General features: G+C 36.0%; 1 protein-coding gene across 3 annotated transcripts in view; it reads right to left on the bottom strand.

The window, feature by feature from the left end:
- The window catches only part of btbd11a (BTB (POZ) domain containing 11a), a 194,226-nt gene that overhangs the window by 93,235 nt on the left and 84,141 nt on the right, over window positions 1–16,850 (bottom strand). The window lies entirely within an intron of this gene.

Consider the following 16,850-nt stretch of genomic DNA (forward strand, 5'->3'; position numbering starts at 1 on the left):
CAACAACTACCCTTCTTAATATTAACATTAGTCTCCACATTATTAAAACCTCCTCTGTCGTCACCATGTTTATTATTATTATTACCGCCAACACCATCGGGCTCATACACACACAGTCTGACACAACTTCCGCACTTGTACAACCTGCACACTGCACTTAACTTTGCACACTGTATTTTAAAATTTTTGTCTTTATCGTTTTTATCACAGTTATTTATTTATTCATATATTCTGTTATTTGTCCTGTATTTTTATTATTACGTGGTGCAGAGTAGCCCCACTGCAATTTCGTTGTAACTTCCGTGATATGACAATAAAGGCTATTCTATTCTATTCTATTCTATTCTATTCTATTCTATTCTATTCTATTCTATTCTATTCTAGTCTAGTCTATTCTAGTCTATTCTTAATGACTTTCTTCTTCTTCTAAAAAAAACTTTAGTCTTTCTCGTGGTATTTGGCCAGTATGGTAATTAAAAATGGTGCGTTCTGGTGGATTGATTGAGAAACGCTCATTCCAATGTACAGGACACATGGAAGTATGAAGGCAGTGACGCGTGACAATGTTAGAAATGGTCAAACCTATTGATGTACGTAAAGCAAGCATAAATGAGCCTTAAGACTTTTGCGTAGGATTATACATGTCTAACACTAATTACATATTGTACATTAAACAACTCTGGCTAAATCATTCTGTACCTCTGTTTTCTTCACCTTCACCTTGTCTGTAATTACTGCAAATTAGGACACTTGCACTTGTATTCATTACTAATATTATGCGCGTGGAGTAACAAAAAGCTGGTTTACTTCAGTTTTTCTTTCCAATGGTAATTACTTCATAAGCTACAGAAAACCACCATCTGCTTTCGGGTTCAGGTCTCCAACAATGACTTCACTATTTCTCCTCTAATCAGTTCTGATTGTTTTTCTTCCTCTTGCAGTTTCGGAATATGCCTACTAGCTAATTCAAAGTGACAGGCCCAGATCCTGTAACATACTATACTTTCCTAAATATCATCTTAAGTTACAGATTAGAAGCCACAAAGACCATAAACCATTCTTAGTGGCAGGAAATTAGAAGCATGGCAGGATTTTAACCTTGCAGCTTGATTAAAGTTTCTAAACTGCACATGGGAATTTTTCAACTTTTCATCTTAAAATTGAGTACAGGCCCCTAGTGCCAAATCTAAATTAGTCTGTTCAAATTATTTGGCAGGTACTGATGCGTGTTATTACATTACAGGTCAATCTGAAATCATGTATAATTCATTTGCAAATTAAAAGAAATAATTTATTTTCTCATCCACGTAGACTCAAATGTAGTCATTTGTCCTCCTGTTTAATATTAGTGTCCTTAGAGCACTTAGAGGGGGTGTAAAGTTCTGCTGATCCTTTTCTTACTTGAGTCATAAGTGCTCCCGGCACGCTGGGTTACGGCTTTTATTTTTACAGTAAAAACACTTGGATGTCTTATATAATGCTGAGTGCGCTGCCAGGTGAATTAGAGGCTGGCACTTGACGGGGAAAATGTTTATAGACAGAGGAGCTACGCCTCACAGAATACCCCCATGTTGGTCCACAGACAGAGACAGAGAGAGAGACTGAAACGTCCTCATCAGCAGATCTGGAGAGCTGCCACGGTCAGGCTGGGTCACAACTCAGAGGGAGCTTACTTTAATCAGGGCCACGCTTCCTTCCCCGCCTCCTTTCATGTGCTCAGAGTGGATGCTGGTGTGCTCGACAGACAACACACAATGAGATCGACTTCACTGTTGCAGGAACTGTGAGATGTGAAAGGGCAGATTGATCTGATAGGGACACCAATGATGATGTGTGCTCGGCTCAAATGGTTCATATTGACTACTCACTGAATGAACAGAAGACAAGGAGAGCGACACAGGAGGAGCTCTGTTAATCTGATTTCTAACACCAAAACCATTGTAGACCACCAGCTGAACGCATAACGATCCTCGACACTGATTGTGTATAGGGAAAACACTGTTCCTCTGAGTTGATGTAGTGATTTAGTGTTTAAGTCCCCATGAAAAAGCTAGCAGAGTGCATAAGCATTTCTTGCAAAAACTGCTGGTCAGCTTTACATGATGATTCATAACTGCTATCAGCTCATAGATCCAGGTTTAATTGTTGGTTACTGGCAGAAGTTCTCATCCTGTGGACAAATATTCAAGAAAGCATTTCATTAAATGCCAAATTATTAATAAATAAATAAATAAATAAATAAATAAATAAATAAATAAATAAAACAATGCAAGATGATGATATTATTATTATTATTATTATTATTATTATTATTATTATTATTATTATTATTATTATTATTATTATTATCAGGGAAATGGCAAACACTAATATACAAGCAATAGCTACAAAATGCCTTTTAATCAAAGTTGGTCCAGGTCCTGAAATATAAGTAACATGTAGAACATAACATATATAAAACACAAAAAAATGCACATATTCTGCAAACCAGTCACATATTCATCTACATATTGTAACACATAACACATTGTAAAACATTATGCTTATTCTAATATGACTATATCATTGATTTTTCCCCCTCAGTAACTTCCATCTATTAAAAAGGTAGGTAAGATTGTACCTGACCTGTATCTGACTTACAATCTTAATACTTTCTGTTCATTATAAACCTTGAATTGGTAAAATGCCATACAATTTCCCTTAATAGCACTTATATACAGTATTATATTGCATTTTATTGCACTATATTGCGTGATATTTCTGCAACAAATATGGTTTATTCTTAAAACACAAAATTACTAGTGTTCATAGTGTCCAAATAACTCTAAAATAAGGCTGTAACTCAGAATATGTTTCCCATTTTACAGTGAGTTCATAATGAATTCATTATAGGTTATAAGAGTAAAACTACTTGTGAATTAATTATGAATAACAGGGAACATATTCTGAGTTAGAAAGAGAAAAGTGTTATATGGAATTATTTGTGCTGTGTTTTGCAGCATAAATGAGAATACTTATCGTTGTATTACCATTTTATACAAGTCATACTGAGCAAAGTATAATAAGGCTGTAATTCATGTACTACATCTTCCTTAGTTAACATAATATATGGAGTAATTAGAAGGTTATAGGGAAAAAGCAGTTAATGACACAGTAATTGTATAATATGACAGTGTATGGCCATCAATAATTGGTAGGTAATGAATATGGAGGTAATATGTATGCTAATAAGCAACTAGTTAATTGTTAGTAATAAAAGTGAATATGTTATTTCAATATCATGCCCCCTTTACTCTCCATGTTTCTCCTCTGTTGGGATTATCAGTACATATGGTAGCCAGATGATAAAAGTTCAGTCCAGTTCACCTTAGAACATATATAAAGTCCTCTTAAACCCGTCATTCTTGTCATCAAATCAGAGACTCATACTCAAAACACATAATATGGACTAAGCAACAATCCCTATATCTGAAATTAAATGTCCAGTGGGTGAAATATTACATGATTTACAATTTACAAGGTTCATCTGATCATTTTCTTTGTGGAAGTTAATGTCACAAAACTTAATATCCTGAATTGCGCTTCCACACTACAAACGAAGGCATATGATATTAGCTAATGAAATGTCAGGACCAAAATAAAACTATGCAGGTGGTTATTAAGTGTGAATGATTAACATCTAGCTTGGCAGGCACAGAATAGGGGAGTGCAATAACAAACTCATAGGAAAAAGTGCAGTATGTGGACTACACACATGGGAGGTAAATAAGAAAGGCTTATAGCTCATGCAACATGATTTTTAATTTTTCAGGAGAGAGCATTTAACACGCCAGGTGGTGTTCTGGGAGACCCACTGATTAAAAGTGGCTCTTTGTATTACCCAGTGGCACTTTGCTGGTGATCACAGACACACAGCAATAGTTTTAAGACAAACTCGTAACCTTGAACTATAAAGAATAACCAAAGTCAGATCCTCTCTGCAGCATAAAGACACTAATGTGCCTCAAGAATATGCAAGTGCAATAAGTTAGTAAATTCACACCTGTACATGACATACACCATCTACACGATCTTGCCGACCTTAATACTCTTATCATAATGTATAAATCCTGTGACCATATGCTCCCCTACAGTATACAGCAGATGTTTGAACCCAGGCAAAGTAATTATAATTTAAGGGGACCTAAAATCTTCAAGAAAATTGAGTGCAGAACAAACATAAAAAGCCAGTGTATCTCTGTTAGAGGGGTACATCTGTGGAATAATCTGGAGCAAAACTTTTAAATGTCTTCTTCAATTTATGCATTTAAAAGAATGTATAAATGCAGTTTAATAACAAAATATAGAACATTATCTGAATAAGTGAATATCTAGTTAGAATATAGAACAATGCATAAAATAAGATATTATTGTGTATTGCTCATTTGTAATTCATTAATTAGCACAGACTATGATGATTAGGAGATATCATCACATTTATTAATAATTGTATTTCCAGTAAATAATTAAAGTGCATATACATGCAGTCAAAAAAATGATTAGACCATTACAGGTCTTCAAAAACAATGGTGATGCACTCAAGTACTAACTCCTGTGTGTATCATGTGACTAAAACAGACAGAAAAGAAAACATGGAATGCCTAAAAGCACTGTTTTTGTCAGTACAATGGTACAGCTATTGATCTAAGAATTGAAGTAATTTTGGTTATTATCAAGAAAACATGAAAAATGGCTAAAAATCAGCTCTTAAATTAAACTCTTATGAGCTATTTTTGTTGTTATCTTTATATTTGTCCAAACAAATGTACCTTTAATTGCACCACACATTAAAATGAACAAGAAGCTGGACAAAACAAGAGGTGGCCAAATAATTTTTTCTGCCACCGTATTATAGTTTATATTAAAAAAGGTTGCTTATGCAAATCTGATTGTGTGTGAGGTGACTAAAAAGGGCATGGTGAACGGTTTGCATGGATATTTTGTGCTGTAAAAATAAAATTAAATAAATAAATAAATAAATTGTAAAAAATGTGTTAACAAAGCAAAGGAAGCAGAATTAATTTAATAATTAGTTTGTATAAAAGGGGTTGGGAGTCTATAAGTTATACTTCTTCCCACTCCTTTTCAAGCGCTGAAAATTTTGTTTGTCCGTGTCATATTGTTCTTTGTTATATGATGATTTTATATGCTCAAAATAAAATAAAACTAAACTAACTAAAGTAACATACTGGTATACACTTTTACTGGATTTAAATAAGTGAATAGCAAGATAGTTCCATTGGATAATTACTGTAGTGATTAATGTTTCAGCTTTTCTTTAACTCTGACACAGTAGCTTCTCATTTCTTAAACTACCATCAGTTTGATACAGAGAATAAAGATTTGATTGTGTTTCAATGGAAAAAGGTCATGTGGTCTGATGAGTCCAGATTGACCTTGTTCCAGAGTGAGAAGAGAGGTGGATGAAGTGATTACCCATCATGCCTAGTGCCTACAGTACAAGACTATGGGTGCAGTGTTATGATCTAGGGTTGGTTCAGTTGTAGTGATGGGACTTTTGGCTCTTTGAAGGGAGCCGTTCAATCAGGAGCCATTCACTGAACAGAGCCGTTCAAAAGACTGGCTCTTTTATGTTGTTTTGCATTATTTTGAAACACCAATGTTTTAATGATTAAATAGGCTACATGTGATGATTGACATTACACTTTAAAGGTGTTTAATTGGCGCTGCAGTAAATATTATCTTACTGTAAAAAACAGTAGTTAGTTAAAATGTGTGGGCTAAATACATGACATGAGAGGTGACATTAGGCAAATGCTGGGATTGACAAAAAACATCATGGTACATTATGTGGACTAGTCTGTAGCCTAAAAATGAAGAAAAAAATAAAACATTTTCTAATGAAATAACATTTTATTTTCCTCAAAACAAGAACAATAAATGTGTGTAAACATCCGGAAAAAATTGCACAAAACACAACAGTGACTGATCACTGCAGTTACTTAAATAACTGAACTATAGTGCAATTCTCAGAACAAGAACAGTATGTTGGTAAACATAGAGAAAAAAAATGCACAAAACACAAAAGTGATTTACCATTTATTTTTTCTGCTCGAACATTCTCCTCCTGCCCAGTGCCTCCCCAGTGATGCTAAACTGACAGGATACTCCCTCCTTAAAAAAATAAATAAATAAACGGCTCTTTACAAAGACTCGGTTCCCATCGTTCATTTCAAAGAGCTGTTCAAAAGATTCGATTTGTTCGTGAACGTCACATCACTATTCAGTTGATCACGTCTAGGTTCAATAATATGTGTCCAAAAATGTGGTCAAAATGAGGTCCTGAATATACTGAATGACCAGGAAGGGACATCAGCCCTATGGATAGGTGTAGTCCAAGATGACAATACCACGATTCATTAATGTATTATTATCAAAGAGTGGTTCAAGAGTGGTACCTGTTTGAACTTCTTCCCTCCAGCAGGCGATACAGAGCACTGTACGCCAAAACAGCCAAAACAGTTTTTTCCCCTTGGCCGTCACTCTGATGAACATTTAATGACTCCAATTCACCTACTCACAAACTTATTTTAGCACTCTGTACAAAACTCTGTCTAATTTGCACTATAATAATATATACATAAACATATATTTTTAATAGACCAGATCCCTGTACACATCCACTCACTGTATAAAACTCCAATTTGTACATATTACAATATAAAACCATTGTAAATCTCAACCCATTGTTGTCCTTGTCTCTAGTCGAATACTTGCTTATATTAGGTCTATGCTTAAGTGTGTTTGGGTTTATGTTGAAATTGTATGTCATGAGCAAAGAAAAAAATGAAGCCAAATTCCTTGCATATGTTCACATACTTGGCCAATAAAGTTGATTCTGATTCAGATTGTGATTCAAGGAGCATGAGACATCCTTTTTTACACATTCGTCAGCCACCACAGAGTCCAGACCTGAACCATATTGAGAAACTTTGGGATGTAATAGAGACACCTTAAAACAGTGTTATGATTCTCCCATCATCCATATGAGAACTGGTGGAAAACAAATGCAACTGCAGACAGAAATAAATTACATAAATAGCAGCACAAATTCTATCACTGTAAATGCGTGCTATAATCAGTGCTAAAGTACCCAAACGAAATATTGCATGTGTAGTTTCTTTTGCCGGGGAGTGTACATTATGTACAGTATTTTATGACAATTAGACATAGAGTGAAATTTGTCAATAAGATTGTTTCAAGTTATCCGTCATAATTCTAGCCTTAAATTGATGAAAAATATTCAAAATGCAAAATGAAATTCACTGAAGATAAATATTAAAAATCAAATAGAAGGAGACACAGATTACCTGATTAAATGAAATCACTGCAGTCCTACTATCTGTAAAATATGTTGGGTTTTTTTTCCTTTTTCTTTTTTTTTTTCTTTTTTTGGCTGGTTAACTAACCATCTTGCACAACTCCCTTTCAGCTATCTTGGAGTTGCACACAGAGATACAACAGACAGACTGACAAGGACATTTAATAGACCATTGAATTCTGCTAATTACCAAGCTCTGTTTCCACCATCCTGCTTTTGTGTAATAATCCGATTAGGAGGGGCTTTTCTCATCCTGCTATGCAGTATATGCACACTCACTGACCAGATGCATGTCGAGCTTCAAATTCAGCCAAAAATTCACTTATGTGGGCTGTAATTATTGTGACATTTCCAGGCTCAAATTTAAGGCTTTTTTTCCTTTGTGAAAATGTCTTTTGCAACCAAAGATAGAGGTGAAACAGAGAGACAACATTACCATTATAATTTGCCCTGCATTTACAGACAGAAGAAAGAAAATAAATGTCGGTCTATTATTTGAGGCTTGTACTTCATAACCCACTTCACTGAGGCAGGTATAAGAATTCAGTGAACGGCTGATGTTTAGCGGCTGTAAGAAATGCATAACACACATTAAGCGCTCTAAGAGGACGTCCAAAATGTTTTATTATTGCAGGAAAAATAAACAGATTTCTATTGTATTTTTTAAAGGACATGGTAGCCTTCTTTCCCTCCCTCTCTCAGCGGTGTGTCAGCAGTCAGCCTTATCCCTCCAAACCGCAGCAGCAGGATTAGACAGCAGTGTTGCCATGCAGGACTGGAGTCAGAGTTGCCTGTGTTAATAGCTGTTGTGAGATTAAGGGAGGTAGACAGGGTAGAGACAGCTCATAAAAGCCCCAGCTGATCTAAGGCATACAGGCGTACAGGGAGGGGAGGGGATGGAGCTAGAGTCTCAGCCAATGTGCAGGGATACCCCCATAAACCTGGACTGTAACTCTGTCTGACAGGAGTCACTGATGGCAGGGCAGGACAGGACTGTAAAGATCAGACTTTCTCCACTGCCACTCTATTAGCCGATAAAGATCGAATTGAGGCTACCCTGCAAAATAACCCTCTTGTATCAAGTGTTGTGAACGTTTCTTCTGAAATGTCAGGCCACACATGACTACCTATACTGTTAAATGAAACAAATACTTTAACAAGATTAACTACTGAAATACTGAGATTTAGATCATTTTTGTTTTGTTTGGATTGTTGACTGGAGGAACTCATCAATAGTAGCATTACACCAATAAAATGATCTACTGTACATACCTGAGAAAATGATCTATATACCTGAGAAAAAAAAAAAAAAAAAAAAAAAAAAAAAAAAAATATATATATATATATATATATATATATATATATATATACCATATATATATTATTTAGAATTCTGTGTTTGTTACTGCTGCAGCCATACAGTGGCTGCGTGGAATTCCCATTCCAACAATGGACTTTGCATCAAAATTTCCAGTTGTTACAGAAAGACTAACAGATTCATGATACTTAGGCTATCACTCGAGTTTTAAAGATCTGATGAAAAATTGCTGACAAATATCATACGCTGCTTTAACTTGAGCAGGGAAAAGTCCCCAAAATACATTTAAGCAAACACTGCACAGTAATCTTTTTCTGGTCACTGACGGAACATAAAATTGAGTTTCCAGCACTGAAGGGTGTTCTTATCCACATAAGTGGCCTTGCTGGGATCAGGGAATAAGCAAGTACATTTTAACAGGTTGTTATTTTCTGACTGGACTATAGATATTTTCCCTTGTCATAAGAAAATGTCACCTTAAAGATTCAATTTCAGACTAAAACAAGTGGTGCCAGGCACAACAAACCCCACCCCTCACACATATTTCACCCATTATAAGTAAATTGGAAGATTTGAAAAAAATCATAATAATTTGAACTTTGACCTACCTTTCCCAAAATGTAATGACATCTATTTTGGGTCACAGGCATTCTATAAACCCAATTTGATATGAATTGAACCAATAGTTTTGCTGCTAAAGACAAACAAACAAATAAACAAACCAAACCAAACCAAAAACTATACCCTTTGCCTCCCCTTCGGGGGCAGGGTAGCCATGCATAATAAAATTATAAGAGTATACAGTGTACATGCATATACTATTAAGCCAGAAACAGAGCCGTGCAAGGGAAAAGTGGTGCAAATCTCCTTAACTTTAAATTTCTACAGTGTAAGATATTCTGCGCATTAGAGTCAAAACGACACTGGAAAATACCTGAAACTGATATGGTGGATTAGTGATTCCGTCTTCATAAGGCCTAAAAAACTCAAAAAGACTATAAAACCAGCATCTACAGAGAATATGTATATGTCTAAAACAAGTTATGAGTTTATGCTGTATGCTGATATTGGACTGTACTGAAAAAAAAAAAAAAAAAAAAAACCCTCAACTAAATATACACAATTTTTTTCAAGTTCAAGTGGATTTTCTGATTCATACTGGATCAGTAGGTTCAAGGCAAATTCACCCCCTTCACATGATGTAAGGTGACTTCCTGTGTGTATGGAAACAAGCAACAATTATTCAGATGAAAATTCTCATAAATTTTTTCTCCATACTGAAAGCAGAAAGATATTTCCGATCTTTTTGGTGCTCTAATTGCAGTCCTGATCAAACACTGCAAGAAATGTTTTTGTCGGGGCCCTGCACAGTTTGACTCAAATGATCTGCTGTACCAGAGCTCACAGTGGAAACAGCAGCCTTTGACGGAATAACTGAATGAGACTAAAGCTCATTTAGATGTGGTGTCCATCGGCGACATGCAGCATTATATTTGAAATCTTTAGTGTTTATTTTTTGTGAAATTCAGCATATGAGTTCTCTGCTGATATCCTAAAAGGCAGTAACTGTAAATTATTCTGCAAGATGTATATTGTTAAAGACTGAGTTTTCTTCAGCAGAAGCTCAGAATTTAGTACTAATATTTCTGAAAACAGAGTTGTGTTGCTACAGTAGGATCAATGCATGTTTGCCTCTGGGAAGTGTCCACTCTGGTTGGATGGGCTGAATGATTTTTGCCATCACAACCCTCACACAATCAATAATCACTCCTGCTGCCTCACTCATCACTGCAGTAGCTGTTGAGATTATTTTTCACTCTTGATTATCAGGCGAGCTGCAGGGACTGCTGCTGGGTCGAGTGCAGGTTAATTGCGGACTGGAAGGCAAGGTGATAGTGAATAATTATGTTTACATTTCACTTATTTACAGTACACTAATTTCTTTTAGTGATTATATTGGAAAAAATAAATGCAAGACTGTGAATGAGTACGTTAGAATTAAGCTGAACCAAGAGGTCACACAACTCATTGAAGAGAAAAGTAATTTAAATTACTGAATAGCACTGTTTTTATGTACAACAAATATTCACACTATCGTAAATAACAGCCTGCAACTAAGAATGAAGCAGGTGACCCTTATACACAGCTGGCAGGTGGACTGTAAAGGAGGTTGATACCATAACACTTGACCTGTGATTAAGGAAATGTTGGTTAGAGTTTGACCTGATTTTAAAGAAAATATTATACATCTGGTATAAAATAGTTAATGTGTTGAGTTTTATTTCACATTAAAGGGGTTATATGCAGTATCAACAGCTACCAGTCACGTACCAGAACACACCCCTGAAGGCCAAAACCACAGACAAATTAACACCACATCTGCCCAGACTGTATCTTTCACTGAATACAGTGTGGTAATGTTTAGGGCAGGGGTGTCGAACTCATTTTAGTTCAGGGGCCACATTCTGCTAAATTTGATGTGAAGTGGGCCGAACCAATAAAATAATAACATAATAATATATAAATAATGTCAACTCCAAACTTTTCTCTGTTTTAGAGCGGGAAAAAAAGTAAATTTACATTATGAAAAGGTTTACATCTACAAACGATGCTTTCAAAAGATGTGAATAACATGAACAAACTGAAAAAATAAGTGTAATTTTAACAATATTCTGCCTCAGTTTATCATTTCCACATGTACATTATAACTTACAGATCACAGTGGATCTACAAATACACAAAACATTTAATAACAGGTGGAATATTATTAAAATTGTACTTAACTTCTCCTAAGACATTTCAGGTTGTTCATATTTGTTCAGGTTATTCACATTTTTGCAAAATTATACTTTGTTTTAGTGTAAATACATGAAAATATTTACATTTACAAAGAGAAACATTTATCATTATTTCTATGTTATTATGATAGTGTTTTACTGAATCCTACCCACTTGAGATTGAATTGGTCTGAATGTGGAACCTGAACTAAAAGGATTGTTAATATCTTCAGTGTAATTTTTGCATTTTACAAATTCATCCCAAGGGCCGGACTGAACCCTTTGGCGGGCCGGATTTAGCCCCCGGGCCACATGTTTGACACCATCAGATAAAAACACTCACACCAGGTTATTCTGACAGTTGGTCAAGATAACCCTGCTGCCTTATAATGTTCACTTTGGTTACTCTGTCCTCTGTTGTTAACACTGTTTTGTAATCCAGTCACCAGAAAAAAAAAAAAAAAAAATGCTATTCACATATTTCAGCAAACATGGTTATATCTACCATTTCTCAACCAAAAACACATTTCTCATCTATAATTCTAGATTAACAAACAAAAACATTATAATGTTTTAACAATTAATAGAAACTTTCAGCTGTATGTTTTTCACACACTCAGCTAGAAATTAACAATTTAACTATTTTTATAGTTATGCTTAGTATTATATTAGAATTTAATTATAATAAATTATAATATTCATTTTCATTATCCTTGTTATTGCATTTTTATTATCTAGACTGCAAAATCTTTCGAGTCAGGATACAAACTAAACTCTCTGTAGGAAAAATCCACCATCCACCCTAAACACCCACTGCCTATTGAGGAGAGACACAAGAGAGAGATCTTTATGTGGTTTGTAGAAATATATAATTATATATCTGTCACATTGTAGTCACTCAAAATGTCCAAACCCCATGAGCACTGATACACTATACAAGTTTATACGAAATATGTATTTTTGGTTCAGAAAGATAGAATCTCTGGTATATGTATTTGTGGTTTGCAGAAATGTAAAATAGCAAAAGTTTATTCTGGTGACTGGATTGAAAAAGCTCATACCATAGTCAACACAGACTTCTTCCAACCTATCACAGATTCACAGCTGAGCGATCTGTAGGTGAACAGTCAGTCCTACACATATGATGAATATTTTCCATTTTTCTTTTAATTTCATCCAGAGCAAAATACACCACCTCTTGCCACCTTAGATTCTTTGGTAAAAATTGCCAAACACATCACTTTAGTTTCTATTAACATGATGCACACTTTTAAAACCCCTCAGCCAAATATAGTGTAAGATTCTGTTGAAAGTTACTGCTCTTTAATTAAGATTAGACTGTATTTGTGTAAAACTTATTACAAACATATTTATATTTGAAAGTACTCAGATATTGCAACTGCACAAGGCCATTGGACCTTGAAAAAGTATGTCACGGTCACCTATTTTCAATAAGCTTCTGCTCCATGCCAAGATGCATCCACAGTATGAATTTGGTGCAGATATCTTAACGCAGTCTTCAGAAAATGTGATTATGTCGTTGAATGGAACGATGGACGGACGGACAGACAGATAGACAGCAAAACAATTACAATACCCCTTTGGCCAGAAGTTGGCCAAGGGGTAAAAAGTAATATCTTCGTACTTCATCTACACTTAAACCTACACTGCACTCACCAATCCACCAGTCACACTAGGCCTGTGTAATAAAGTATACAGCAAACAACTTAGAAACGCCGCACCTTTTAACCCGTGCCCTCATACAATCAATAAGGTCAGGTAAAACCAGCTCGATGGAGCCAAACACCACGATTGCCTTTTCAAAAACCTTCTGTTGAGTGACATTCCCCTGTAAGATCAATATTTAAGCTTAACAGAGCATATTTCAGAGCATCTTTAGAGCAGATTCGAAACTCCTTGTGAAAGCCCCCAATTCTCTCAGCTCTCTGCAGCTTTTGCTCCAAGGGGTTGCACTTATTCCCTTCCTAAATCCACAAGTCAAGCTACAGCGGCTCCCTGATCACTGCAATGTGAGACCTTGTGAGTCACGGCTGATTCAATTGATCCCTTTCAGGAGAGTCAATCCTGACTCAGTGAAGCCAACAGGAGCAGTGATTCCTGATTAATACCTCTGCTAGCTGCACCACAGCTGTCTAATTTACTACCACAGACATACAGAGTAATTCCCTCGCCCCCTTAAAGAAACACATCAGCAGAGCCCATCTCTAACAGCACATTCAGATGTTGCTAACACACAGAGAAGGACGTAAAGAAATGACCTGTTATCTTTCTCCTTGCACTTCATTGTTTCTCAATTTTACTTATTTTGCCCCGGATGTGAGTGTCTGTCTCTTTGTGTCTGTGTCAGGCGATCTGCTGTGAAGTAAAAGCGAGGGAGGGACTGCGACAAATTCTAATTCAGCCCCTGCAGCAGTGCTTCACTCCAATCGATCTTTTATCCCTCAGCTGCCTTATCTGTTGGATCACTTGTCTGAAGAATAAAAAAGATGCCTTAGCAACAGAGAATAATTAAGTGATCGGCCAAGGAAAGAGATAAAAAGAGAGGCTTTATGTCATTGGTGGAGAAGAGAGAAGTCTTGTTAGGGCACAAGAAACTGTTGATATACCTCATCGAAGATAATATATTCAGGGCGCTTCGGGTGGAAACAAGCGCATTTATTTGTCATTGGAAAATTTAAGCTGACAAATAAATGCACTCTCTGGTACATTTGATTTGTTTATTCATCTACTGACATACCACTAAAAGCATTTGGACTTGTTTTTATAAGTAAATTAGTCCTGCACTTGGCTGTAAGATTTCTTTATGCAGACATAATTCTGCATATGATGTGAAAATTCTGAACCAGTGGCACGCTGAAAAGCTTCTTTTTATCTCCAAAGACTGATTGAGCATTTCAGTGGGATGTTACAAATCATACATGTCATCATCTGAGATGAGCCCTGAGCCAAAATTAACTGAAACTATAGAAAAGAGAAGTTCAGACTCCCTCAGGTTGTTGAATGTAGACTGACCTGCTTCAACTCCACAGGTGTAGACACAACACTGGTGTGTTTTTGGCCTATGTGATGTATATAGGAAAAGAAAAAAATATATAGTGATCAATTTAAAAGCACTACTTAAGCAGAGAAAAGACAAAATGTATCACTTTAATAAGATTTATATTACTGTTATTATTAATACTGACTAAATCTGTTCTTATAACTCTTACAGGTGGGACTACATCAGTGTATAGACTTGAAATATCATTATCAGGGCCAGATTAACACTTCATTGTACCCTGGGCAACAATATTCAAGGGCCCTATCATCACAACCCCAGGATCCCTATAATCTGGCAAAATACAGAATAAGTTCCAGGAATATATGTAAATATACCCCATACTTCAATATCTAACTATCATCAAATGCATTTTGATGTACAAATGTGTAAATGCTCGTAGAACTACAAGTGCACCACTATAGCCTCTTGTCAAGGCCACTCACTTGCATATGATGATATGAAAACAAAACACATTAGCATCAGTATAATCTAAAATTGATCCACTACATTAGAAAGAGAGGGAAGTGTCCTCCATTTTCACAAAAAATAAATAAGAAACCATTTCCAAAGTATCCAGTATATATTTAAGAACACTTTTTGCCAACACAAATGTATTGAATCGTCAGAAAAAGCCCACAGACAAAACACAAACATAATCTGATAGACTCAGATATGAATTTTAACTCTTTCCCCGCCAGAGCATTTTCCAGTGAGTTGGTAGCCAGCGCCAGCCTTTTTGGTCATTTTCACTAATCTTTGGAGGCTCACTGAAAATGTTGTGTTAGGAGTATGTGAACACTGAATACATCAAAAGAAAGAACAGAACTTCAACTTTTAAACACAAAAAACGATTTTATTCTATCTTCATTCGTTCGTGAGATATGAATATTTGAATTTTCAGAATTTTCAGTCATTTTCAGGAAAAAAATGAATTTAGAGCAAAAAACTGAGAAAATTGAATTTTTTCAAAGACATTGATTTTCAAGATAAAACTGATTTCCTATTTACATTTTTGACTCTTTCTTCTTTACCAACCGTAACACTGTATTCAAAATCACAAAATAAAATAATTATAACAACAATAATAATAACAAACAGCTCTAAGATATTCCATCATTCCGCAAAATGTTAGTGGAATCCACACCAAACTTTAGACCAAACATCTTCTAAAGCACCAGGTTCCTTCTAAACTTTACACTTTGACATACATCAGTTATAAGTAACAACATATTAGTTTAGCTTTTTGATATAAACACTTCAATATTCCTCATTTTCAAGAAAAAAAAGAAACAAATTCACTAAATACTGCAGATTTCTGGCCTTTCTTTGGCTGCACCACATCCTCCTGTTGGACCACCTGCTGTGTTTGATCTGTAAATAATTATATGGACATGTAGTTATTTATCTTTGGATGAATATATGTATTTATTTATTTATTTCATACAAAAGCTTAATCCAACAGTGTCTTACCTCTGTCCCTGCTGACATTCTATAGCTGAATCTGTTCTGTGTCCTCAGTCTGAATCTGAACTCACTCTAACAGATGAACACTAGCTGTCCTTTGTCTTGTCCCACGTCTGGTTGTCTGTCTTCTCCTTGAATGTCCCCTAGAAATGTCTCTTTTCTCTTCCTCCTGTCTGTCATTTTCTCCGTGTCGCTCCGTGCCCCCCCCCCCTCCCATCTCCGTGTCGGACCTGAGCCGCTCCGTGTTTCCCGTGTTCCGTGTCCGTCTCCCTCACCTTCTATTTCTCCGTTCCTGTCTCTAAATGGTTCTTCTGTAGCTCCATCACATATTGAACTGTCAGACTCTGTCTCCATAATCATCTTTAAGGCTTTTGAAACTGCGCGCGGTTCCTGCACAGTCTGCACTTCCTCATTCAGTGACTGCCGCTGGATGCGTTGCCATGGGATACGGAGACTCCAGTGCAAAAGCGTTTAACCCGGTCCTTCATTTTTCCGAAAAAACTGCTTAACTGTTTGTTTTTGGACTAAGGAAAGTATTTCACATGATCCGCAACACCTCCAACTATAGCATAACAGTGAAAACACGCAGTGACGGAAAATCTCGTCATTGGCGAAGAAAGACTTAAACAGAAATCCACTTGTCACCTCAGAATTCAACAAGAGAGTTAAAGTAAGTGCAATGTAAACATCGTTTTGATTCGCGTACGTATGTCGCATAGTTCTTGACGTCTCACATCCCGCTCAGTGCACGCACGTTGATTTGCGTCACAGCTGATTTGCTTTTTGGACTGACCAATGAGGAGAGGGTCTCAGCTCACGGTCACAGACAGCAGGAGCAGGGTTTCTGTG

This window comes from Sphaeramia orbicularis, chromosome 12 (assembly GCF_902148855.1).
Source record: "Sphaeramia orbicularis chromosome 12, fSphaOr1.1, whole genome shotgun sequence".
Classification (NCBI taxonomy): domain Eukaryota; kingdom Metazoa; phylum Chordata; class Actinopteri; order Kurtiformes; family Apogonidae; genus Sphaeramia; species Sphaeramia orbicularis.